The sequence below is a fragment of the Lissotriton helveticus genome, chromosome 10 (genome assembly GCF_964261635.1).
Source record: "Lissotriton helveticus chromosome 10, aLisHel1.1, whole genome shotgun sequence".
In the NCBI taxonomy this organism is placed as follows: domain Eukaryota; kingdom Metazoa; phylum Chordata; class Amphibia; order Caudata; family Salamandridae; genus Lissotriton; species Lissotriton helveticus.
In genome coordinates this window covers 62,961,663-62,987,093 of record NC_136071.1, presented here as the reverse complement: position 1 = coordinate 62,987,093, position 25,431 = coordinate 62,961,663, and the positions used below count along the sequence as shown (strand labels likewise).

General features: G+C 43.0%; 1 protein-coding gene across 1 annotated transcript in view; it reads right to left on the bottom strand.

Annotated features, from left to right (window-relative positions):
* LOC144783905 (extracellular calcium-sensing receptor-like) overlaps positions 1-25,431 on the bottom strand; it is a gene marked incomplete at its 5' end in the record, with an annotated part of 98,565 nt that overhangs the window by 1,165 nt on the left and 71,969 nt on the right. The gene's annotated exons all lie outside the window — the stretch shown is intronic.

Sequence of the window (25,431 nt, the reverse complement as noted above, 5' to 3'; positions counted from 1 at the left end):
GGTTTATGCTACTTTTGTAGTATACTATGCACTGATTTGAGTTACGTTGCACACCAAGGAGGTGTTCCATTCTTGGTACATGGGCAATCCTATGCAAATACCCATGGGTTTTGATGAAAATTTCTATCTTCAAACATTCAAAGTAAGGGAATTGCGCTAAAACGTTATGCCCCTTCGAGACAGGTGTAACAAATAAAAATGTTTTTCCATAATTTGCATTTATGCAGCATAGTACACCATACATACCACACAGGAATCGAATTGAAGGATAGTTTTGGTACTTGAGTGTTCACCTTCCAGTACCAAAAGTATTCCTTACAGGACACACATCCTTGCACTATAGCACATATCTTTGTCTTTTGGAACTTGGCAGATTAAAGGGCAGCAGCGTAAGGAGAGAGATAAACAGTGCCATATCTTTGTAGGAAGAGTGCTCTTCTCCTCTCTTCCTTTCTTCCTTTCTTCCAAAGCAGCACAGCAACTGTGAATGTGTCATAATGCTGGACCCAATGCATTTATAGGTGCAGTGGAGGTCTGAAATTTGGCAAAATTGTTACAGATTTCATGGTCCACCAGGCTCTTCTTTATGTCAGGAATGGACAGCACTACCCATGTTTTACATTGATGATGAAAGTGATATCCATTGTAAAGTGCACTTCTATCCTAGGTGGGCCCTTGGCAGACATTGGAGGTAAGATGGTGAGAATGGTAGTGGGCCTAGCCAGTTCAGTACTAGGTATAGCCAAGCTTTTTTACCTCTTTCTTGGACTCAGGGTTATACCGTGAAAGTCAGAAAATTAATAGAATCGAACAAAGGAGGGGCTTCCGTAGACTCAGAAAGGAGACAAAGGGCCCTGTGACGTAGAACCTAAGCACTCCCTTAGTTTGATCTACCCCGGCTGCACAGGCTGCTCCAGGAATGCATGCATTTTCTCTATGCCTAGGACATGGTAGCCAAACATTCTGCCTTATCAAAGGGGTCATTGAATGGAGTGAGAAACAGGGTATTAATTAAGCCTGGGAGTAGTATGCGGAGATCCGCGTAACTATGCTGCACTACACCGAGCTCCATGAGGGGCAAAGTTTCCTTAGATAAATGTAGTTTGCAGTGATTTTCAGTGCCAGGTGCTTGTCCGTACTCTGCAATCATCGAGAATGGCATCACGCACAGCGCAAGCGGGCGCTGCTTCCTTTCTGCTGCTCGAGTAGATTTTTACTCGAGTGGCAGCTTTCTCAATGCGAGCAGGTGGTTTCTCAACGCGAGCGGACGCAAGCATTATGCAACCACTCGCAATGAGAAATCTGACCGCCGCGTTGGGAAATCTCGCCGAGAGGTTGATTTTCCATACTCGCACTCACCAACTTGATGTTGATGAATGCGAGCGAGGGGAACAACTCGGAACTCCGCGAGCTCTGCGTAATGTGGAGTGCAGAAAACTCTGCATACTCCGCGAGCGGAGCAGACTTCACCACCCTGACTTAGTATTAATGTTTTTATTTCATTTCTCCACTCTTCCATGCATGCTGGAGCATGTTTGCAAATTCAGGAGAAATCCTAGAAATGTCTTAGGCCTGAAAGTGGCCTACCACAGAGACGTTTTGAGCATGGGCAAAGTGGGATATGGCCCAGGGACCCAGCCTTTCAGCGGGGTCCCTGATAGTGCCAGCTCTGTTCTGCAGAGTCTTGCCAAGATTTCCTTTGATAGTAAAATAATAGTAAATAGTAAATGCTGTGATCATATTTCAGGCAACATCCATTAAAAAAAGATACTTTTAGATCGAAACAGGACCTCATATATTAGAAATGGGCCGGTGTCACAGAGATTATTTGCAAATATTAGTGAGGTGCTGCTGTGTTACAATATTTGAAAACAAGTCACTAATCGTGAATATTAGATGGAAACACATTAAAAATGTTAATGAGTGTGCCTGGGCACTGTTGATGACTTGGTCAAAGAGGGCATAGAAGATCTGAAATTGAAGCTCATAAAATCAAGGCTGTTCTGAACAGGTGCCCCCGAAATTCGTTTGGTCCAGGGACCCAAAATCCTTAGGATGCCTCTGACTAGCTAGTCCTCTTGTGGTGTGCCATATTTCCATGTTCCAGTAGGTTGCTCTCTAGAGCCCTTCGACAGGTCATGACATCAGTATGCTGTGGCACCACATCCATGCTGGCTTTCACCCCCATACCATCAAGTCGGAGCAACATCTTGAATTAGAAGGCCTGGCCACAGCGGACAGCAACATTATAAAGGACAGGGCAATGGCTGGTAAGTACTTGGGGGCAGATTTACAAGCCCATGCGCCACTTTTGCGTCACTTTTCCCATGTTAAAAGTGACGCAAAAGTGGCTCAAGGGGCTTGTAAATCTGCCCCTTGATTGCAAGTTGTGCCTCCACTATAAAGCTAATTAACCAGAGGCTACATCTAGCGATGTGTGACTTTATGCCATGTTCACAGAGTCACGCCTAATAGGTTTATGTTTCTTAGGCCATACGTCTTCACAAATATGCCAGAGTTTAGAAGTGTAGAGAAGTTAGAACCTCCTAAACGACATGGAAATGAGGAAAAATGAGAAATTATTTCCTACAATCCCTGTAATACAATTCAAAGTCCCTGGCTGACAGCACCTATCTGAATATTCCATTGATATTGTTCTGAACCTCGTTTTAAGTGATTCATATTCACAAATCAATTTAGACATCAGGAAATCAATCTGATGGAAGAAATGACCTCGAACAGTGCCCTGGGCATTTTGAAATAGGCATTTATGCCCAGAATAAAACCAACAACTATTGCAAGGGACACTCTCATATTGTTCCCGATTGATGCAGATCTCTGATACTGAAGATGTATTTTTGCTCTAACAGGATAACACATGAGCATGGTTAGTAATAAGGACAATATCATGAACAGATAAATTGGACAAGCAGCCAAGAACGAGGTACATCTGTCCAAACATAATGGAATCAGGATGTGTGTACCTAAGTTTTGTGCATTTAAGATTTACCAATGAGATGGAGAGTATTCACATTAAATGATAAACCGCACTCCAAAAGATTAACCCACGGTACCAGCATACCTAGTATTTGTATAGCTGTGTTTACTGGATAACAGATAAGTGTTGTTACCCAACTGAACGATAGGAATTTTGTTATCCTGGGGATGATCAAAGACCTTCCTAAAGACCTCATAACAAGTGGCAAAGTGCCAGTGGAAAATCCAGGTGTAATTCCACCATTCTCGATTCTGAGTGAAATAATGTCTCTTGATATGGAATTCCAGGGTGATCACAATTTAGACCTGGTAATTCCTGGTTTGCAAACTCTGGAGTCAGGAAGTCTAGGTTCAGAGATTTCTGATCCAGTTTAACAGGGTACAGACATGCAACAGGTAAAACCACTGCAGTGGGCTGGGGCTGTGAGCGAGGACATGTCCACTACCACCGGACCCTTGCAGTGCTATGTGGAAGCGTACAATGCCTCCCCCACGGCTTGCATTATGGGCCCAATCCCCTTACCCCACCAGAATCAAGGCCTAGTGAAATGACATGTATGGCCATATATAGAGCCTCGGACAGCAGGCAGTTGCCACGGGTAGACAGGACTTCCACCTCCCCCCACCACACTTTCCACTTTGAACACAGAGCCCCAGGCCACTGGCCACCAGGGAGGAATGTCCCCTTCCCCTCTCCCTGGCTCTGAAAACAGAGCCCCAAACCACTGTCATTAGCTCTGGATATATGCTCTCTGCTTTTACACCCACTACAGCTGAGATAGTAATGGGCTAATGAGAAAGCCTAGGGATAACAGATACCTTCCTCATTACCCTTTCCCACAGATCAATATGGAAGGAGCATGCACTGATCTCCTAGTTAGGCCTTACACCACACTCACGGACCCCACTTCCAAAGCCCTCACAAAAAGACATGTCATCCTCAGGCACTTTCATAGCTCTGGGCTGTAAGTACATTTCTCCCCCGTTGCTGGGAATACATCATGGGGGGAGCAAAAGTCCTAGAAGTTGCCCTGGCTCTCTCCCCAACACTCCAACGCTCCCCCACACCTCAAATACCCCTCACACACCCCAAATCCCCCTCACACACCTGCTGATATTTTTCACGTTATTTACAACAAGGGGTGGTGATGGACAGAGTCTCTGAATTAAGCAGAGTACTCTCACCCAGTCAAGAGATCAGGGCTAGATCCAACACCGTTTTTTAGCTCATTGCACCATCCCAGTTTCAGAACCTGGCTGTATGCAAATTAGTCTGTCCCTGGCCCAGTGCATCATGGGAACAGGGCAGACCAGACTACAAAAGCCAATTCTTACACTGGGAAGGAAACAAGCTTCCGGGGACCGGTTTCTGGCATTACAGCCGTCTTCGGCCCGGCTTGCTTGAATCCTGATGGTGCAATGAGCAAGGGACTCACATCTGAGTATACCCTTCCACGCTTAGGGTGGACAAAATTATTTACAACAAGGGGTGGTGATGGACAGAGTCTCTGAATTAAGCAGAGTACTCTCACCCAGTCAAGAGATCAGGGCTAGATCCAACACCGTAAGCGAAAAACATAAAGTAAAGGATTTGGTATACTAAGGTCTATGCTGTCAGTCCCCATTCCAGTGACAATAGAATAGTCCTAATCTGGCACAGGGAAACAGGCCACAATAATAGATTTTGCTCTTCCCTCCATTTTGTTAATCCAAAACCAGCTTCTTGCTAACCATGTTGGTAGAGCCTAAAATAGTTTGATGGCCACTCACCAATTCCAAATTCATTGCCAAAGTTGTAAAGTGGCAACCACTGATGGGCGTGACACAGTGCAATGGGTGAAAGTGCTTAAAATCACGTAGGGATCATTAGTTTTGGTGGAGTTCTGAATCAGTGCTAATAATATGTTATACCAAAGGGGGATGATGGACGGAGTGTTTGGGCAAATCAAATACTCACCCCCAGTCAACTGATCTGGGTTTAATCCATCATCATTCTTTAGCTCACTCCACCACCCCAGTTCAGATATGGCCATGTGCAAATCAGTCTAACCCTGTGCCTCGTGTGAACAGTCCAGCCCGAACAGCCAACCCATGATTTCCCTGGACCTGAAACAAACATCCTGGGACCAGTATAGGATTCAAGTAACCAGTAACTCCATAGCTGCCACAATTCCTTGATTTTGAGCTAGCTCCATTTATTCATGTGGATTATTACTATTAATGTTACTAGTTCAAGAGTAGTCAGAAGCATCCTATGGATGTCAACCTTGTTGTGTTTCTCTACTGTCATCATCCTAGATCATAGTAAAGCTGTTAAACTATCTGTCCATTGAGTAGTAAAGTAAGCTTACGACTGATATGCCAATGTTTCATTTTGTTAGAGGGTTCATTTCTTAGCCAGCAAGATACTTTGGGGCTTCATTTGGACTATTTGTAAGTTCAGATGTGACATTTTCCATCCCTTTTACTCAGAGTATGTCCCAGCTATAACAATTGCTCATGCATAACCTTCTGGGGCCCACTGACACATGGACAGTATGGCTAGCAGAATTAGCATTTGCAGAAGTGGGTATACTATGGGGATGTTTCATCTGCACTAGGTTTGATGGCATCCTTCTGCACAACGGTTATGGGCTTGTTTCTGTCCATCTTTTCACCAAACTGAACTGAGAAAACCAAGTGCTCAGAACTGTGAGTTGCACTAAGCATTGAGCTGAGGCCTGCTTAAACATGAGAAAACAGGTTGCTCTGTATGTCCAGATTCTGGTATCCCCTTCAACGCATACATGATCCCTCTAGTCAGCATGCTCCCCTCTCACAACATCAATGTTCTCTCCTACAACATGCAACTCATTCTCTCCCTCGTGGACAAGATGCCAGATCAAGTTCAGTCCCTGCATGACTGAAATCTTCCGCTGAATGACCACATTTCTAAAGCTGAACACCCACATGACCAAAATTGTGATCTTCAGGAAGAGCACATCTCTGTGGGACTCCTACTGGTGGCAACCAGAGCTAGGACTGAAAATCTCCCCCACCACCCATACCAAGACCCAATCGTCATCAACAGCCAACTAAACATGATGGCCCAAGTCAACACCATCACTGCCTCATGCTTCCAAACCCTGAAGATGCTGAGGAAGCTTTTCAAATGGTTCCCAATCAGCAACCGGAAAACCATCATGCACATATTGGTCACAAGTAAGCAGGACTACAAGAACACTGTCTATGCTGGACTCAGCAAAAAAACGTCCGGAAAGCTGCAGACCATTCAGACCTACCCAGTAGCCACAATCAGTATTACCCTCCCAACCACACTTACATCACACCACATCTGAAGGAGATTCACTGGCTCCCCATATACAAACAAGCACAATTCTTATTCCTCACTCATACTTGCACAGCATTAGATAACATTGGCCCGGCATATCTCAACAATTGCATCTGCTTTCACAACCTTGCAGACACCTCCTCTTGTCTGGATTCTGCGGCAGATGAACTTCGTGCTCCCAGCGGAGTTGACAAAACTCTGCAAACTCCGCTGTCGGAGCAGAGATTGCTACCCACCCTTAATCAGGACAAGAAATATGCCAATCAGGTACACCAATGTATTCATTTTTATGGGAGAACCACTTGCACTTTGACATTGGTTAGTAGTGGTAAAGTGCTCAGAGTTCTTAGGTCAACACAAATATTCTATAAAACATAGAGGCAAAAGGCAAAGTGTCTGGGGCTAGACGACCCTAAGAATCCCAGGTTTAACACATTTCATTATGCACCCATGGGGAAGGCTGCGCAAGAGTGCAGATTTTCTTAGGTCTACAGAGACCAATGACATTAGTTTGTAAACTATTGTGTTTTTTATTGAGTAGTGTGTGTGTAATAAATGTACTTTTCCTTTTGTACAAGAAAAGCACAGACTGGACAATTATTTATTGTGTGATATTAATGCGTGTCAGAGAATGGTGATTACTAGCCCACACCACTTCCCTTGAGTAGGCCGTGGACTGGTCTGCTACCCTGAGCGAGTCAAGCGCTAGAATGGGGTGTTTGGGTCCCAGTGGTGGACGAATGTGGACCCATAATTTGTGTAGGCTACACAATGAATTGCCAGTTTCCTCACATTTACTATATAAAATGTTAAATGACAAAATGTATTATTGATGAATTCATGCTCTCAGATATTGTCACAAAATAACTGCATTTTCACGTTTGGAAACAACGAGAAGTTGAATTGCTGTTTTCAGCTGGTCTGATATTATGTGATTATTTTTTCCTGTGTGAGTTAAGGCTGATTCTTTTCGCACTCGACCAACCAGATGATGTGTGGCATCAGTGTGAAGTTAAAATCTGTGGTGAAAGAATTTTTAAATGTGAGAGACATGGAATGAAATGTCTTAACATTGAATAAGTTGCTAGTATAGGGTATGGTTTTTTAGTGGAGTAGATGTGACAGATCCACTAGGAAGAATTATTAGAACATGAGGAAGTTTCCTTACTTCCATTTTTATGTCTGTCAAGGTAAATGCAAAGAGTGGAATGTTCTCAGTTGTCTAAGTTTTTACATAGATTTGTATGTTGCCCCTGTTTTGATGTATGGAGAAACTGATATCCTCAAGGATCTGATTCAGTAGTTCCATGTCTAAACTTAATATGGACCAAGACCTGGATGAAACTGCAAGATATTTCTGTTCTTTCCTAGATATTTCCCAATCTTTTAGTGAAAAATTAAGAAAACCCACTCCGAAAGTGACTGTGAAAGCCAATGTAGTATTCATGAGTTTGGATTCTTCCACTAAATTTAGTGTTAAAAGTATGAGAAAACAGGTATTTTTAAGTTCTGCATGGTAATGCAAATCATATTGCATTTTCAATATGGATTGTTCTGCACTGAAACCAGGACAAATTCCAAATGTCCTTGGTCTGGTATGCAATTGACAGATCTTTCCATGGCTTTTCAGAACTAACATAGAGTGGATGCTGGTCATAGGCTTAGAAGAAGTTCTAGCTCAAGAGTGGATTTTGTCATCATGTGTTTATTTGTACATCCTTTAAATACTTAGGAAAATTCCTTTAGTGAGGACACCAGCTAGATTCCAAATATGAAAGCTTTTTTGCTGGTATTAGCGGACAACTGTTTTAGAAGTTACCTTTTTTTGAGCATTTTCAAATTGTGGCTAGATCTGTATTGTGGATGGAAGTAAAGAGTCAAAGGTATTTGTAGGTTTTGGTTGGAGAATGTCCATCATTCCACCAGGATCTCCCATCAATCCACCAGGATATAAATTAGTTTCTGATGGAAAATATCTTGTCAGGAAAACAGGAGAGGAATTTCCAACATTTACTGAGTAAGGAAAACGTCTGGATTCCATGGAAATGATGGCATTCAATTGAATGTGCCCAAAGAGGCATTTGAAAGGGGTAAATGGGGTGTTCTATTGTTCTTGGATGATATGTAAAAATAGCGCCAAAAAGTACAGGTCGCTAGAGGGGATATATGGTTGCACCAGACCAGGACAAAGTCACAAGTTCAGGCCGACCACAATAGAGCATGGGCCAGCTAGTTAGGCCCGCTGAACAGAGTACCTTAAATCCTAGTTGTGGAGCTTTGCATGGATCAGGGTCAAATATGCCCTATATAGCCGTAGCGATGGTAGGTCTTGGGATACAGCGATGCAGCTGTTCTGCTAGAGTGAGTGACACTCTGCTGAGGATGAGGTGCAGTTCAGGACTGGTTGGCACCACTTGGCATGGCAGACTCAAAGATCTCAGAGTCCTGGGGCATGGGCAGGATCGTTGGACGCCTGCTATGTCCCTGAGGCTTCAGATCATTAGACCAATGAACTACCCCTGGGAGTCAAAGTCAATCAATCAATCAATCAGGATTTCTGTAAATAGTGACTAGTTACCCGTTAGGGTCTCAACGTTCTGAGGGAGGGGGAATCCGTGTTTCAGTCAAAGAGCCAGGTCTTGAAGTTCTTCCTTAATTGTTGAAATGGTGATTGCCTGAGATGCAGAGGCAGGGAGTTTTACTCAGGGTTCTTGATTCAAGTGATGCAGGTCCAGTCCTTCTCACCCAGGCAAGAGGACAGCAGACAGGAGGTTAGTGCAGCAAAGCAGGAGTCCAGCAGAGTCCAGCAGAGTGGCAGTCTTTAAGCAGCACAGCAGAGTATCCACAGGTTCAGAAGTTTACTGAAGTGGTGGTGTCTGATGTCTTTCTTTTTTACAAATTTGTGTCTTTGAAGTGGGGAGAAACCTTTAGAAGCATGCCTTTAAAGTGCACAGATGGCCTGCCTTCCTTGCCCTGTCAGCAGACTAACTATAGAGGGAATACAGCCCTTTGTGTGGAGAGAGGACACAGAATATTCAGGTGCAAGTTTGACTGGCTCCAGCTCCTCTCTCCCATCCTGCCAGTAATGGTCCATTCAGTCACACCTAAGCTGTCATCAAGGGAAGCTGTCTAGCAGGAATACACAAAGCCCAACTGCAAATACACCCAGCCAGGTACAAAAATATTCTCATATACAAGAATGACAGAGGTTGAGAATCATTCAGGAAAGTATCTACATGTCACTCATATAGATTACCCATTTCTCATATCTATTTAAAAAAGATAAAGCACCTGTCCATCATTTCTATCAATTGTGACATTCTCAAGTGTCAGTTCGTCTTTCTCTTTTTGAAAATGGAGGGGTTTGGCCCATAGGGAAGGAGGGCAGGTAGGGCCTACTATACTGAAGAAAATGCAAATTTACCTGTCCCTCCGATTAATTAGGTCAATTAATTATACAGACAAATAAACTGAAGTTAATCTGTTTACCTGGGCAATCAATTTTGCCTGTTTCAATTTTAATTGTTACTCTTTTAAATTTCAGACAAAGAAGAACGCATCATCTACTAAACAGATAATCTCCTTTTTACAAAAACATCAAACATGATACATCAAAGACTACACATGAATGTGTCACAAATACAACCATACAAATACAAAAAAAGAAAATGTAACAATAAAAAGACAATTAGTCTGTCAAAAAACAGTTGATATATACAGGAAAAATACACATTTGGTTGTAAACAAATTCAACAACTCGAAGGTCTCCTAAACTTAGAGAACAATTTTGTTACTATCAGTGTCCCAGAGTTTTTTGAACTACCACTTATATCAAAAGTCTGTATCAAAGCCCTCGCTTTTCGAGTCCTGGTTTTTTGAATTGCCGGACTCTCATCAGGGCAGGATAAATCCTTTCTAAATGATCGACTGTTTGTGACAAAAACATAAAACAAAAATGAATTTTAGTGTGTTTCCCACAGTTTCTTAAAAGCTCTTTTTTCTCTATTAAGCTAAGGGTCTGCCCACATACCTGCAATGTGCCAAACTTGGTTTGTAGGCTTTGCTTCAAAACTTTATACTCGGTCAGTAGATGCCACTCTGCAACAGAATATCAAGTTCTAAGTACTAGTCTATATGAGATATAATTCTCCCATTGTATATAGATATTGCATGGAACAAGGGGTTACCTTTATTTCTGTTATTATATGGCACAGCTTTACAGTCCACTGGTGCTCGCTACTTGTCTGGTCAGGGTGCAAGGGTCTTTACAGTCTGAAAAACGGAATGAATTCGACGATTTTTAACCATACTGCTATATATTTCAGAAGGACTTATTTTGCATCCACCACATGCTCAAGCTACTTACGCGTGAATCAGTCACGAATCAGCTGCCGGTCATACGTATCGCCATTGCCAATCTGTTCTATTCTTAATCTGAAAAACAACCGGGGCGGAATATTACTTCATATGAGGGCGGATTAGTACTTGACGCGAACACGGCGAGACCTCGTGTGTCACGCACTGGAGGATTTGATTCAGCGCACGGCTCACCTTTTAGGAGATGTAATGAATTACAAATTTCACCACTACCGCGAAGGAAGACAAACCCTCAACGACGTCTTCCTCCTGGGGTACCGGATTGTATGAAAACGTGGCGCCACAAGGGGTGGAGCATGAAGGAACGACCTGGCTACTTGCAACCATGGTGCCTTATGGATGTTGTATTTTCAATCGGAAAGCGACCGAACGAAAAAAGAAATTAAATTTGCCTAAAATCAAGAAATTTATGAACATTTTGGAAAATCAGCATGAACAGTTTATTGTAAGGATGCAGATTAATTAATTAGACCAAGTCCTTAAGCAATTTCCACAACATTATACTCTATTCAGTTCACTCATACAGTTAAGTCCTTTGTTAATGCTGTCAAATTTCATGATCAGATACGCCTCTTTCAATACAGGGAGAGTGATGCCTAGGGTCAATCGCAGACAGGATGGTCCATTTGAAGTCATTCTCGCTATGATTTACAGACAGGAAGTGTTCAACCATAGGGGCGGACAGGACCTTTCTCCTGATCCTAGATCAGTGTTGCGTTATTCTCATATTTACTTGTTGGCATGTTTTGCCAATATATATTCTGTTGCATGGGCATAGAACTGCGTAAACAACATTTTTTGTTTTACAATTTGTAAAATTGTTGTGTCTCCACGTGACTCCATTATGGTTAAAAACATCCCCCTCCAACGTCGAAGGACAGGTAACACAATTGCCACATTTGTGGTGCCCTACAATGGGTTTTAAATTCCATTGTGTTATAAGGTCACTCTTAGGTTTTGGGATGTAGCTATCAGCTCTGATTAGCTGTTGGCCAAGACTTAAGTTCTTTTTCATTGCAAAAATCGGTTCGTCTTTCTCGGCATAAAGATTACTAAATTGACACACCCAGATGGCTGAGTCCACATGGTGCTCCGTGTAGGAGACAAGGTCTTTATTTTCATGAGCTAATATTTTCCAGAATAAGGCGGAGTCCCTCGATTTAACTGCTTGTAATAGGTCAGACTAATTTTAGTCCTCCCATGATTTTTGTGAATTCAGTAATACGTTTTTTGTAATTAGCCCTTGCTTCTCTTACCAATGAGGCCTTCCCACTCCATAAACTATAAAAGAGAAGTTTGTTGGCTTCTTTGCATTTATCCAAGTACCATGGATTAAGTGAGTCGACTCTCCTTCGTTCTCGATGCATTTTAATAGCTTTTGCTAAAAATGGTCTTAGTGCTATGGTGTGAGGTTATTGGGTGGTAATAGTCAAGGCTGTTATAGGACAACATTTAAGGTGTCCCTCAAGTACCTCAGAGAAGGTATTGTATATATTAGTCATAGTATCTCTGTCATTCATAACACAAGGCCATTGCAGTGGTCTACGGTTATCTATTATTGGTTGGTTGGTACCGATCGCGTGTACACCGCTCTTGTATCCTTTTAATTCCACACACAAGGGGTAGTGATCGTTGTCTACCCTTTGGCTATCTATTTGAAAACTAATGATTTTTTCCCATGTTATTATGCTGTGCAGGATAAAATCGATTCTTGAGCGGGCTGTTCCCCTTTTAAATGTGTATAATAGTATTATATTTGTGGTGTCATTCTTGATCCTGCCATTACATGCACATAGAGTAGCCCATGTTCTGTTGTAAAATGGGTCAATTCCATGGTTGCAGTTGTGCATAGTACATAGTTGTCTACCTCAAGTAGAGGGATTCCCCTCACTGGATCCTCTTCCTCAGTGATTACATCCAATCCCATAAGGGGTTCTTAGGTACAATTAAAATCTCCATCTACAACTGTTGTTGCACCGGGATTTATGCTTTTTAGAATATTGTCCAAGGATCTAACAGTCTCCGATCCAGTACTTGCTTTCTTTGGTATGTTGTAGATATTAAAAAGATGTAACCATTTCCTCTCGCGCTTAGATATTCTAATACCTAGTATATCCTGGGAGTCAATTTTATGAGAATATGTAGTTGTATCTGGGGTGATTTTTATCCATACGGCCAATTCTCCTGATGGTCTCCAAAGCCATGAGACATTTGCATAAAAAAAAAGGTTTTATATCATTGTTTATATGGTGGTTCTAATAACCATGTCTCTTGGAAATGCAGTAATCAAATTGTTCTATATAGTAATGCCAGTCTAGGTTCAATAACCTCTTTTTTAATCCTGCTACATTCCAGGAAATCAGTGCTACATTACCACTGTTTGCAATTCTATTAATGGTGGAAGTGATGGGGATATTTACTGTTCCCTCTCTTTCTTCCCATATATTTATAGGTTAAATAAGTAAGGCACAACACACAATGAAAATTTAATTCCAATTTATAAAAATATAATATATTTTTATGAATAATTAGACACCAAAACAACCAAAATCCAATGAAGGAAATCGAAGATATTAATTTTGAAAGAATAAACAATTTATAGTGATTAAAAACATGAAATGCCACTTTGGGACATCTGGTCATGCTTGACTGGGACAAAGTCAAAGTTTGAGGCCAACCATGATGGAGCCCTGGCTGTATACATTAAGTGGGAGGCCTGTAACCTAAAATCCAGGCCGGGTCACGTTTGAAGGTATCCAGCTTGATTCTCGACATCAAGTAGGTCACCTTATAGAGCTTTTTACAAAAGTTGCTGCAAACGTCTGGAACTTCTTCCCATCATTTATCTTGAGGGTTCAAAGTGTTGAAAACACAAATCCAGTGGTATGGAATCTCTGAGATAGTCCTTTGGATGTTGGGACTACAATTCCCACAATGCACCAGGCCAAATCCTTAAAAGTCCACTGGACGCACTCCCGGATGGGGACTCTTGGTGGAGATGATGCAGGTGGACTATTTTAACATGTAGCCTGCAGGGAGTTCACTCCTTAGACATACAGATCTGAAGAGCTATACAGCTCTCCCAATGTATTCACAGTTTCTGTGCGTCAAGCAAGGGCACATCCCTGACCAATAAGATGCAGGGTGCCAGGTGTGGTATATTTTTGGCCCAAAAAGCATCATTCTCTCAAAATCCAAAATGGACAAAGTATCTATAGAGGAGCTGGATCATCCTAACCCAACCTACTGATGCGGCTAATTTCCTAAACACTCCCCTTCCGACCCTCTCCCTAATCTAATTATAGGTGTGGCTGAGGGTGATAGGATATGGGGGTCAACCTGTGATGTCCTAAAGTGTCATTCTTCCTTTGAAGACCAGTTTGGCTACTCCTCACCCCATTTCCTGCCATCTGCTCTGCAGCTTGTACTTCTACACCCACAGGAAACCCACCGCCTCTCTAGCAGGGCTATTTGCACCTGATTAAAGTAGCTCTAGCTCAGCCGGGGAAAGGCTGGCCTATCAGGAGAGAGCAGTTAAAAGGCCGGATATTGGTTCATGGAAAAGAAAGTTTAATAACTTCCTTTCTGTCATAGTTATTATAAATCTAACTGTGGCAAGTAGTTGGATTTATCTTAACTACTTATTTGATACCTTGAAGTATATTTTATGTGTCTCCTATCAATATTGATACTTAAACAAAATCTTACACTATTAGCCTATGGAGCCATTCACTACAATGTGGAAAATGAAATTGTCAGCTTTTCCCTCACCAGGTCTTATAAAACATCCTTTATAATGTCCCTGCTTTTAGTTACAAGGCACGCTACCCCGGGGGCACCTAGGGGAGACATTAGAAGTGACTTATATGTAAAAATAAGGTAGATTAGAACTTTGGAAGTACCTTTAAATCCAAAGTATAATTTCTGTATACTTTCAATTTAAATTCAGGCAGGTCTGGCTTTTATAATGACAGAAGGCACTACAGTAGTGCACACTCCAGTGCAGGAAATCTACTGGGCCTCTAAGCCTCCCTGCCCTATTGTATACTAGGAACTTATAGGTAGTTGAATCCCCCTTGCCTTATTGTCTGCATCGGGATTTACAGGGAGCTGTAACTATACCAAATTACTGTGCACTATTAACATAGAGCACAGGTCCTGGGACTGGATAGCAGAGCCCAGGGCACAGTCAGAGTCAGAATAGCAGCATCTAGTGCACTGAAGTGGTAGTGTCTGAGGTTAAGTATATATAAACCCAGTTGTGCTTTGGAAGTTTGGAAAAGCTTATAGAGATAGGCGTTTTTTTAGGTGCATGAAGGTCCTGCCTGCCTGGCCCTTACCCCAGGCTAACTACAGAGGGTATGCAACCCTTTGTGTGGAGACAGGACAAGCATATTCCTTTGTCCCATCCTGCCAGTGATGGGCCATCCAGTCACACCTAAGATCACCAGTGTGTGTTTGTGTCTAGGAGTAATAAACAAAGCCCAAATTTCATCTACACCCAGTCATGTCATCAGAGACAGGCTGGCGGCACGAATGGCAAAAAATGCCAACTTTCTAAAAGTGGTATTTTCAAAATTGTACATTAAAATATCACTTCACCATACGTTAGAAGTTCATTACAATTCCAATAACACCAAAATGAACTTGCTACCTGTTCCTATTAGGAATTTGTACTTAAAAAATATAAAAGTGTAACTCTAATCTTATCCTAAGGGGGAGAGGGAGGCCTTGCGGTAGTGAAAAATGAATGTAAGAGTTTTTCAGTACCAGGACATGTACATTATAAACTTATATGTCCTTCGTTGAATACATTGAACCCTGCCCTCTGGGCTGTCCATAGCCTACATTGGGGGTGTCTTATATGTATTAAAAAGGAAGTTTTGGTCCTGGCAAAAAGTTAAGTTTGTGATGGCTGAAATGGCAGTTTAGAACTTCACACACATAGGCTGCAATGACAAACCTGAGACATGTTTGAAGTGCTACTTAAGTGGGTGGCACAATCAGAGCTGAAGGGGCATTAGTAGCATTTGATTTACAGCCCCTGGGCATGAGGGATGCTACTGTTTTCCTAAAGGTTTTCTACGAGCATTAATCAAGGAACATATTACAGAATTTATATTAAGGAGTTGTAAAAAGACCATCAGAATGCATTATTAGACATGTAGTAAAACATATACTCATTATAGTGAGAGTGAGAAATGTATTAAACCAATGATAGCAAAATATAATAAGTCATTTTCCCTCATACAAAAATTATTTGCAAGTACATTTTTTAAACAGATCACCCTGGGGAAACAAACCAATGATGGCACTAATATGGAGGGACATCATGACCCACACATGATGGATACTCTAGCAGTGCTTCATACTCCCCACAGGCCCCTTCAGTGGGGGAGGATGATGTCCAATAGCTTCACAGTCCAATTAAGTAGCCAGTTGTGAGGCCACAACACCAGCGTGTCCCAGTGTGTGCTCTTAGTCGTTGCCATGAGAAGTCTCATGGCAACCAATCATCATTTTCTGAAGTTACAGCAGGAAATGCCCAGTTGTTTGGTGGTCCTCCAAAGTCATCATCGGCAACTTAAGAAGATGAAAATAGTGTAAAAATAACTACAGAACCTGACGCAATACATTTCATTTGGGTTCAATAATGTGGCCAACCAATTGGACTAAAACCAAGCAATGATGGACAATAAAATAGAGAGCCTCACCAATGCCCTTGAAAAATTATGCCAACACATGGCTGAGGATAGCACCAATCAGAGGCATAGCGAGAGAAGCTCTGCAACCAGAATGAATGGTGTAACTCATTCAATTAGGAGATTGGCACATGTCACTTCACCCTTATACAGATGGACAATTACTCTGCAGGTAGAAATTGCCACTTTATTGGTGCCATCTCAATGGGCTTAGAGCAGATTAACTCTGTAGTCGAGCCACTATAATCATCCTAAATAGCTAGTAGAGTTGGTGATGAACCTCAAGATAGTGAAGAAATCTCCAGCGTCAGCAGCATTTCTGCCACAGGGACACCCTCCTTGAGATACACCATCAGTTGTACTCATGCTGCTAAAAAAAATGGACACAACCCATTTGAAGTGCAGCCACACGAAGAAGTAAAGGACACAGTACACAAAGTACCACTAGTACAGTATATCTGCATTTTTGGTAACCAACATTGTATGTACACATTATGTATCATTTGCATGTGACAGGCCTTTTTTACGTCGTCGCTAATTATGCAAATCCTGAGCATACAGTTTGCAAATTGCAATTATGGACTCTATAATTGCAAGTCACAAACTTGTGTCCAAAAAATGTACAATTTTATAAACAGATGCATCACCCCAAAAAATTAGGAATGCCTTTCATGCATTGCAAATATCCACTTGTTTTGTTGCAAAGACATTTGTGACTAATTTGCAAACCGTGAATGCTTCGTACATCAAGCCCTGTATTCCAAAAACCTGCATGAAAACTGACTTTGACTTAAAACTTCTGATTTTCACCTCTCCTTTTGCGTTCAATAACACTTTCCTACATTCCATCCCTGCACACATTCTTTCTCTTAAGACAGCCTACCCTGCCACATGTTTGTCTTATTTTCTATTGCAGAATTCCTGCAAATTGCCCACTCTTCCTTCTATTCTTCCTTCCAAAGATCATAACAAACCCCTTTATCAATGCTCCTGAACCTCCTCTTACTCATTTATCAATCCCAAAAACCATCTGCATACTTCAAACACAACCTATTAAAATCTCACTTGGAAACCCCTATATCTGACCCGTACTACTCAATGAACAATGGGCTCATTAAGAGCGACATCATATTCTATACTAAAAGAAGAGCTCAATGTAGAAAAGCCTTTCTCGCTCTCTTTAAGATCTCTAATATGAAGAAAACAGCCCACTGCTTCGCCTTATCTATCTTCCCCTCCCTATTCTTCAACGCAGCTGCCACAGTGAATATCTATCATAATGGTATCATCCTAATCCAATCCAACAACAAAAATCTCAACTTGATTGATCACATTTTCCCACTCATTAAAGAGAGAGTCACGCTTACACGCCCCCCTCTCCTTCCACACATGCTGATACCCGCAACTCCCATCCCGATTGAGTAGTCAATCTGTACTCCCAGACCCCTTCCCCCCCAACAACATGTCCAGACCTCAGTGGGAATCCTACCATCTACCCTCTCCACCTCTCAACCCTCTCACGCAGTCATACTACCAATCCACCCACTTTCCCTCCCTACCCGGCACACTCACCACCCTCATCCCCCATCTCCTCTTCTCTTAGATCCTCCCTCCTACCCATCAGCCCCGCGAATCCCATACTAGACCTCACCTCCCCTCCTCAACATACACTTTCACCCCCTCCTTCTCTCCTTACCTTTACCCTCCCTCCTCAACATACACTTTATCTATCTCCTTCTCTCCTTACCTCCCCCTTCTCCTCCATCTCCTCCCATCAGCTTCACTCCCCCTCTAACTCCTCTCTGGTTCCCAACATGGTCACCACCCGAACAATTCACCCCTCTCCTCATTTATCACCCTCCCGCATCCCCTCCACTCTCAGCTCCTCCCGCGGCACCCCCACTGCCCTAGACACTCCTGTATATACAGATACCTCTACTCAGTCTACTCCCCCTGTCCACCCTCCCAACATTGAAACTCTCACGCCTCTCTTCAAACTTGACCAGACCCCCAATCTGGACATTCAAGCATCCATAGAAGTCATTACTCAGTCTTCTCCTTCCGTCCACCCTGCTCATAATGAAACTATCACGTCCGACTCCAAACTTGACCTGATACTATCAGCCCTTCAACAAGTCAAATCAGACATCCAATCCCTTCACAACCTTATCTTACAACAAACCAAGGGGTATATTATCAACAACTAGCGATAATTTTTGTCTCTAACTTGTTTAGAGACAAAAATTATCGCCGCACATCGGCGATTTTTATCGCAGATAAACCTTGCTATTAGCAAGGTTTATCGCAAATGCGATAAAAAACGCCCGCAATGCATGAATATCGCTGAAAAGTCAGCGATATTCATGCATTATCGAGCAAATGCTCTTAGCCATGTTATCCACCTCCCATTGGATAACATGGCTAAGAACTGCTCAGGGCAGGTGTTAGCTTTTGGAGATATTCGCCCTTAGCGCAAATATCTCCAAAAGTTGGTAATAGGAGATAGCGATGTTAGCGACTGTTTCCAGTCGCTAACATCTTGGCACGCCCACTTTGCATATCATTAGTGATAAATATCACTGACATGCAAAGTGGGGCCCATGATGGTCGCTATCTCCTATTAGCTGTCGCTAACTGGTGTTAGCGACAGCTTGGTAATAGGGAGATAATTTTATCTCCGCTTTCTTGGCTTTTAAAGCCAAAAAAGCGGAGATAAAACCCCTTGATAATATACCCCCAAGTCCTCCTGCATTAAACATGAACTCAATCCGCTCCCTTCCCCCAAGATCTATAGACGCTTCTTTCGTCTTCCTACAATATACCAAGCCCACGGCTCTCCACGCTGGAGCACTATCCCTCTCCCGAATGCCACTTCCCGTCATATCAGGGGGTCTAACCCTTTATCTGAATTAGACCTAGGGGCCCTCCTCTGATCTTACGAGCAGCCTCAACCTCCTCAGAACACGGGACTGTTAGTCAGTCCAGATAGCCCACCGACAGACCACAGAATACCTACCATTTTGCTCAACACGCATAGAGCCTCCAGACTCATTCCCAGAGGCATTGTAGAGAATAACCTCACCAGAATCCCCATCACTGCCGAACCCACCACTATCATCTCCCATTCACAGATAAACTGTATCCTCCTAAACTGCAGTTCCGCCTCTAAACATGCAGCCGATATTGCTGACCTACTTATCTCAAACAAACCAGACATTATGATCCTTACTGAAACCTGGCTCAAGGAAACTTCTACTCCCATTATGGACATCTTGCTACCCCCCAACTACAACATGACCAGACTTGACAGAGCTGGCAGGATAGGTGGTGGGATAGCCTGCATACACCAGATTGGCTTAACTGCGACCAATTCCATGCCCCTGCTATTTCATCCTGCGAATACCTTTGCCTAAACATTGCCAACAACAACAAACAAATCTGCTCCCTTCACGCCTTCTACCATCCTCCGGGAGTTAACCTCACTTTCATAGAACACTTCATGGACATTCTAGCTTCAAATGACAACCAAAAATCGAAGCAAATTTTCTTAGGGGATTTCAACCTTAACTGTGACGACCACAACCACCCAGGGGTAAACAGCCTCAAAGCCTTCCTCTCAGACCTCAATCTTACCCAACTATGCAACAGCCCAACACATGACAAGGGTGCAACTCTCGACCTACTAATATCCAAAGTGGGTTCCTTGCTACTAGACTCGATACTCCCTTGCGACTGGACTGACCATCACATCATTACTTTCCAAATCTCGGAAACCATTACTCGACTTCCTACTGAACCCATGAGAACCAAAATCTGGAAGAGAAACCTCAAAAACTTAAGATCTGACCTCACAGCCCTAGATAACTCAAACCCTCTTAGTCCTCCGGAAGACCTAGCTGATGTTCAGGAGCTGACTAATCACTACTTTCACTCCATGAACAAACTTCTAAACAAAATTGCCCCACTACAACAGAAGAAAACCTCCTCTAAAAATTCCCAACCATGGTACGATGGGAGGCTAAATGATGTCAGACGCTCTCTTAGAATAATCGAACGATGCTGGAGAGCTACTCCCTCAACCGACCTCCTCAAACTTCTCAGAACCACCAGGAACTCTTACTTTAGAAAATTCAGAAAATCTAAAACCGATTTCTTCAGATCTCAACTAGACCTAGCCAAGAAGCGTCCCCAAAAACTTTTCGATCTTATCAAAGCTCAAACCAAGAGCCTACCTAAGGTCCTTAACATCAACCCTCTCGCTACTCCCTCATGTGACGAATTTGCCTCCTTCTTCGCCTCTAAGACAGAATCCATCAAATCAGACCTCCTCAAGGAGCTTATATCCATCTCGGACCTGAAAGAGAGCCCATTACTGTCCCTTGCTGATGCCCCAGCCAATGATCTCCCACTTGTTAAACTAAAAAACAATGCATCATGGTCCCACTTCAACACTTACAATGAAGATACCATTCTAAAAACGCTTAACGCGCTGAAACCATTGAATCACTTCACTGACCCGCTCCCGGATAACTACTTAAAAGACTTCACTCCTCTCTTACTTCCCCTCTGGACCAAGATCATTAATTCTTCCCTTCTGCAAGGTTCCATTCCAGACACTTTGAAAATGGGGCAGGTCTCGCCTATCCTAAAGAAACTCATAGCGGATCCCACCGACCCTAATAGCTATCGCCCGATCTCCAACATCCCCATGTTAGCTAAACTCCTGGAAAAATGAGTTAACGTACAACTGAACTGTCACATTGATCGTTTCAACCTGCTGAACCAATTTCAATCTGGTTTTAGAGCAGGACACAGCACAGAATCAGCCATGACTCATATAGTAGATACAAACAACCGGGGAGGAAAGGGCCCAAGGGTATGTTTAGAGACCTAACACTGCTACAGCCCCTAAATCAAACTATACACAAACACAGAGTAGCAGTTGGTCAGTGAATATCTATATCAAACAATATATATGTGTCTAGAACTAGTAGCGCTCACCTAGGGAGACTTAACCTCAAGATTACATATAGATACACTATCTAAGTGTAAGGTATCTTTCCTATGTGGAAAAATACCCATCAGTTGCCGATCCTTGATGCCCTGTTCATCATCTGGGTTCTTCCATATTGGGAAGATAAGGTTTTTCTTATGACCACCACTGAAGACAAAACGTTGTCATTACAGTGGAACCTAGGGAACATTAACTGGTGTCAGGGTGTAACTGGACAACTGTAGAGCAGTGCAAGTGAAAAGTGAAAGAGAGTGAACTGTGCAAGTGGACAGATAAAATTGGGTAGTAGTAAGGGTGAGAATTTTATTGAAACCTTAATACTCCCAAATCATTAAAATGCGTGCAATGATAGTGATTTCAACAAATAATCACTAGTACTAGAGTGTGGTCAGATGATGAACAGGGCGTCAAGGATCGGCAACTGATGGGTATTTTTCCACATAGGAAAGATACCTTACGCTTAGATAGTGTATCTATATGTAATCTTGAGGTTAAGTCTCCCTAGGTGAGCTCTACTAGTTCTAGACACATATATATTGTTTGAGATAGATATTCACTGACCAACTGCTACTCTGTGTTTGTGTGTCATATAGTAGATGACGCTTTGAAAACCCTCGACCAAAATGATGCCTGTCTGTTAATCCTACTCGACCTGTCATCAGCTTTTGACACCGTCAAACACAACAACCTGCTGAATCTCTTGAAACACAGAATGGGTTTATCTGGAAGTGTATTTAACTGGTTCGCCTCCTTCCTCCAAAACAGATCCCAAAGATTCAAGGTCAACCAATCCTTTTCCTTCCCATCGTCTGTCACTGTAAATGTAAATGTAAATGTACAGGAATTTATATAGCGCAAATCACCGAGCGGTTTCTAAGCTCTCGCTTAGGGAACCCGTCCTGGTATTCCCCTGTGAGATACCCCGACAGGGTATCCGCAAGGTGAAAGCCAGGCATCCCGCCGCGAGGGGCCGTTGTGGAGATTAAGCAAGCTATTGCCCAGAGTCGCAGAGTGTGAACCCGTGAATCGAGTAGGCACCGGAGCGAGAATTGTCGAGTCCATGGACATTTTAGGACTCAAGACCCCGCCGAGCCGGGAATTGAACCCTGGTCCCGGGCTGACCTCTGCTTCCAGGTCTGCCTCCTCTAACCAGTGAGCCACACTTCTCCACACTCTGGGCGTTCCTCAAGGCTCCTCCCTCTCCCCCACCATTTTCAACCTTTTCATGGAACCCCTCACTGATCTTCTCAGCCTCTCCAAAATCCAATTCCACATGTACGCTGACGATACCCAAATCTATATCAAAATTCTCTCTCTGGAAGACATCGAATCACTCAACTCCACATTACAAAAAACCCAAATCTGGCTGGCGGAAAACCACCTGAAACTTAACTCCTTCAAAACGGAATTCCTTATAATCGCCCCCCCCCAAACAAAGTTCAAACTATCACAGACTGGATGAAGCACCTAACAGCTCTAAATGGTCAACCACTCGTGGTCGACTCAGCAAAAACTCTGGGGGTAACGCTGGACAATAACCTCAACATGCAGAAACACATCAGCGCCTCAACAAAGGGAGCCAACTTCCACCTAAGGACCCTACGAAAATTGAAACCCTATCTACCCGCATACGATTTCAAACAAGCTGTTCAAGCCATAGTTATACCTCGCTTGGAATACGGAGCAATAACCCTTTGCGGACTCCCGAGGTCATCGACAGCCCTGCTAAGAGCCACGATCAACTCTGCTGCGAGACTCATCACAGGCTCTAAGAGAAATGCCCACATATCCCTAGACGTGAGAACCCTCAACTGGCTACCGTTTGAAGCCAGAATTCATTTAAAAATCGCTTGCATGACACACAAGGCTCTCTACCACAACACTCCACTTTATCTAGCTCAGAAACTGGTGCCCTCAGCGGGCAGCAGAGCTTCCAGGAGTGCCAAGACTCTTCTCCTACAAAGGCAACGATTTGCCAAGAAAAAAACGTATAACCGGTCCTTCTCCGGTATGCCTCCAAGGATATGGAATGCGCTGCCCAGTGAAACTAGAATGAACCCTACCTCGGCTTCCTTCAAAAGAGAAGTCAAAGCTATCCTCATGGCTCAATCCACGTGAACTCTATCTATCCTCTGTACTTTATTACTTGATTTTCACTTATATGCGTCCTTTGTTTATATTTGCCATTTTACACTAGCATCGCACTGCCTTTTTACTGTTCTTGAATTTTCTAGCACTTCCTTATTACGTGATTCACTATAGCGTGTTATATTCTGTATATATTTCTACTTGTCATGTAAAGCGCTCTGATACTCGCAAGAGTCTGGTTCGCGCTATATAAAACCTAAAAAAAAAAAACAACAAAAAAACCTCACAAGCCCCTGCACATGATCACACCTAAGTCCTATTAATTTCATCTACCACAAGAAAACTTAAGTAAATGCATGCAATGGTTTCCTTGAGAGCATAATATACATTCCAATAACCAACAATAATCAATAAACTGGACTAACACTAACACTTGATACCTAAAGGTGGTTGCTCCCCAGTGTAAAGCGCTTCAATGCCTTGTCAGGGATAATCAGTGCGATATAAATGCAATTATAATGAAACACGTGTGAACTAAAAAAAAACACGTTCAACCTTGTGTGAAGTTTAACTTTCGTACTTTGAGATCCACAAAGTTGGATAGCTCTGAGGAGGAGAAATTCCAACTTTCCTAAGCAAGGAACGTTCCTTTGTCAGGCAACAGGTTTGGCACCTTTGCAAGGTGAAGATTTCTATGTTTGCACGTCACTCTTTGGGAGCTAAGGTTCTTCCAACATGGAAAGGCTGCAGGATGTACCTGAAGAGGGATTCAGATTTGTTGAAGAGGGATTTGCATTTTCTGCTGTGGAAAACCTAAGAGTGGGGCAGACCTGTACCTTCAGCCCAGTGCAAACCACCTTTTGTGTATTGGCTTAGCAGGTTGGTCACGGTCATCTGGAGGCCTTTGGAGCCCAAATGTTCTAGGCCCCAGATTTCTCAGTATATTAGGACTACACTGTGATATAACCAAGTGTTAATGGACCTCAGGAACAGCTCTTTGTGGTTAATGATTACTCAGGCAGAGGACAATAGCAGGGTCCAGGACAGGCCCAGTGGACAGTTGCAGGAAAACCCTCTTGCAGTTTGGACACGAGGGAGAGCCGATCGGGGGCCATATTATCAAGAAAGGGCAATACATTATTGCTGCTTTTATCAGCAGGAAATGCTGCTAATGCGGCGCTAATGGGCTTGATAATATGGCCTTGTGAATTCCCATAGAAGCCCATGTTCTGGTGCTAACCTAGGCTTCTATGTGAATTCACAAGGCCATATTATCAAGCCCATTATCACTGCTTTAGCGGCAGTTTCCTGACGATAAAAGTGGCGATAATGTATCGCCCTTTCTTGATAATATGGCCCCTAGTCCTTCTGGGCTCTTCTCAGGTGTTAAAAATAAGGTTCAGTCCTCTTCTGATTTTCCTCAAGTTCAGTAGTATTCCGAGGAGTGCACTGTGGGTGCCACATTTATCCCTGGCATTAACTTCTGGTTGTTGGTGACTCCAGGGCCCTCCCTAACCAATAAGGAAAAGTTCCTTGTGTAAACCTACCCACGTTTGTTGTATTCTTTGTGTGCCCTTCTAAAGACAATCTCACAGCGCCCCTCTCTGCTTAAAATCAAGATGATGAAACCCTTCTCCCATTGTGCAGGGCATGTGTGCCAATCCCTAAGATGTGGAAGAGAAATGAGCAGCCCCTAATCTGTGGCCACCTAAACCAGTTCTGGGTGCAGGTCCTGCCCAGGTATGAATGGAGCTTGACCGACTGGGAAAAACAAGGAAGGGGCCAAGACAGGTGTCATCTGACATCTGCCTATGACCAGGGATTCACTTTTGAAGAAATGTATGTTCCTGAGCACTGTTCAAAGGTTCTTCCTGCCAGCGGAACAGAGGCACCTCCTGCAACCTAGTCCTTTATATTCTGCA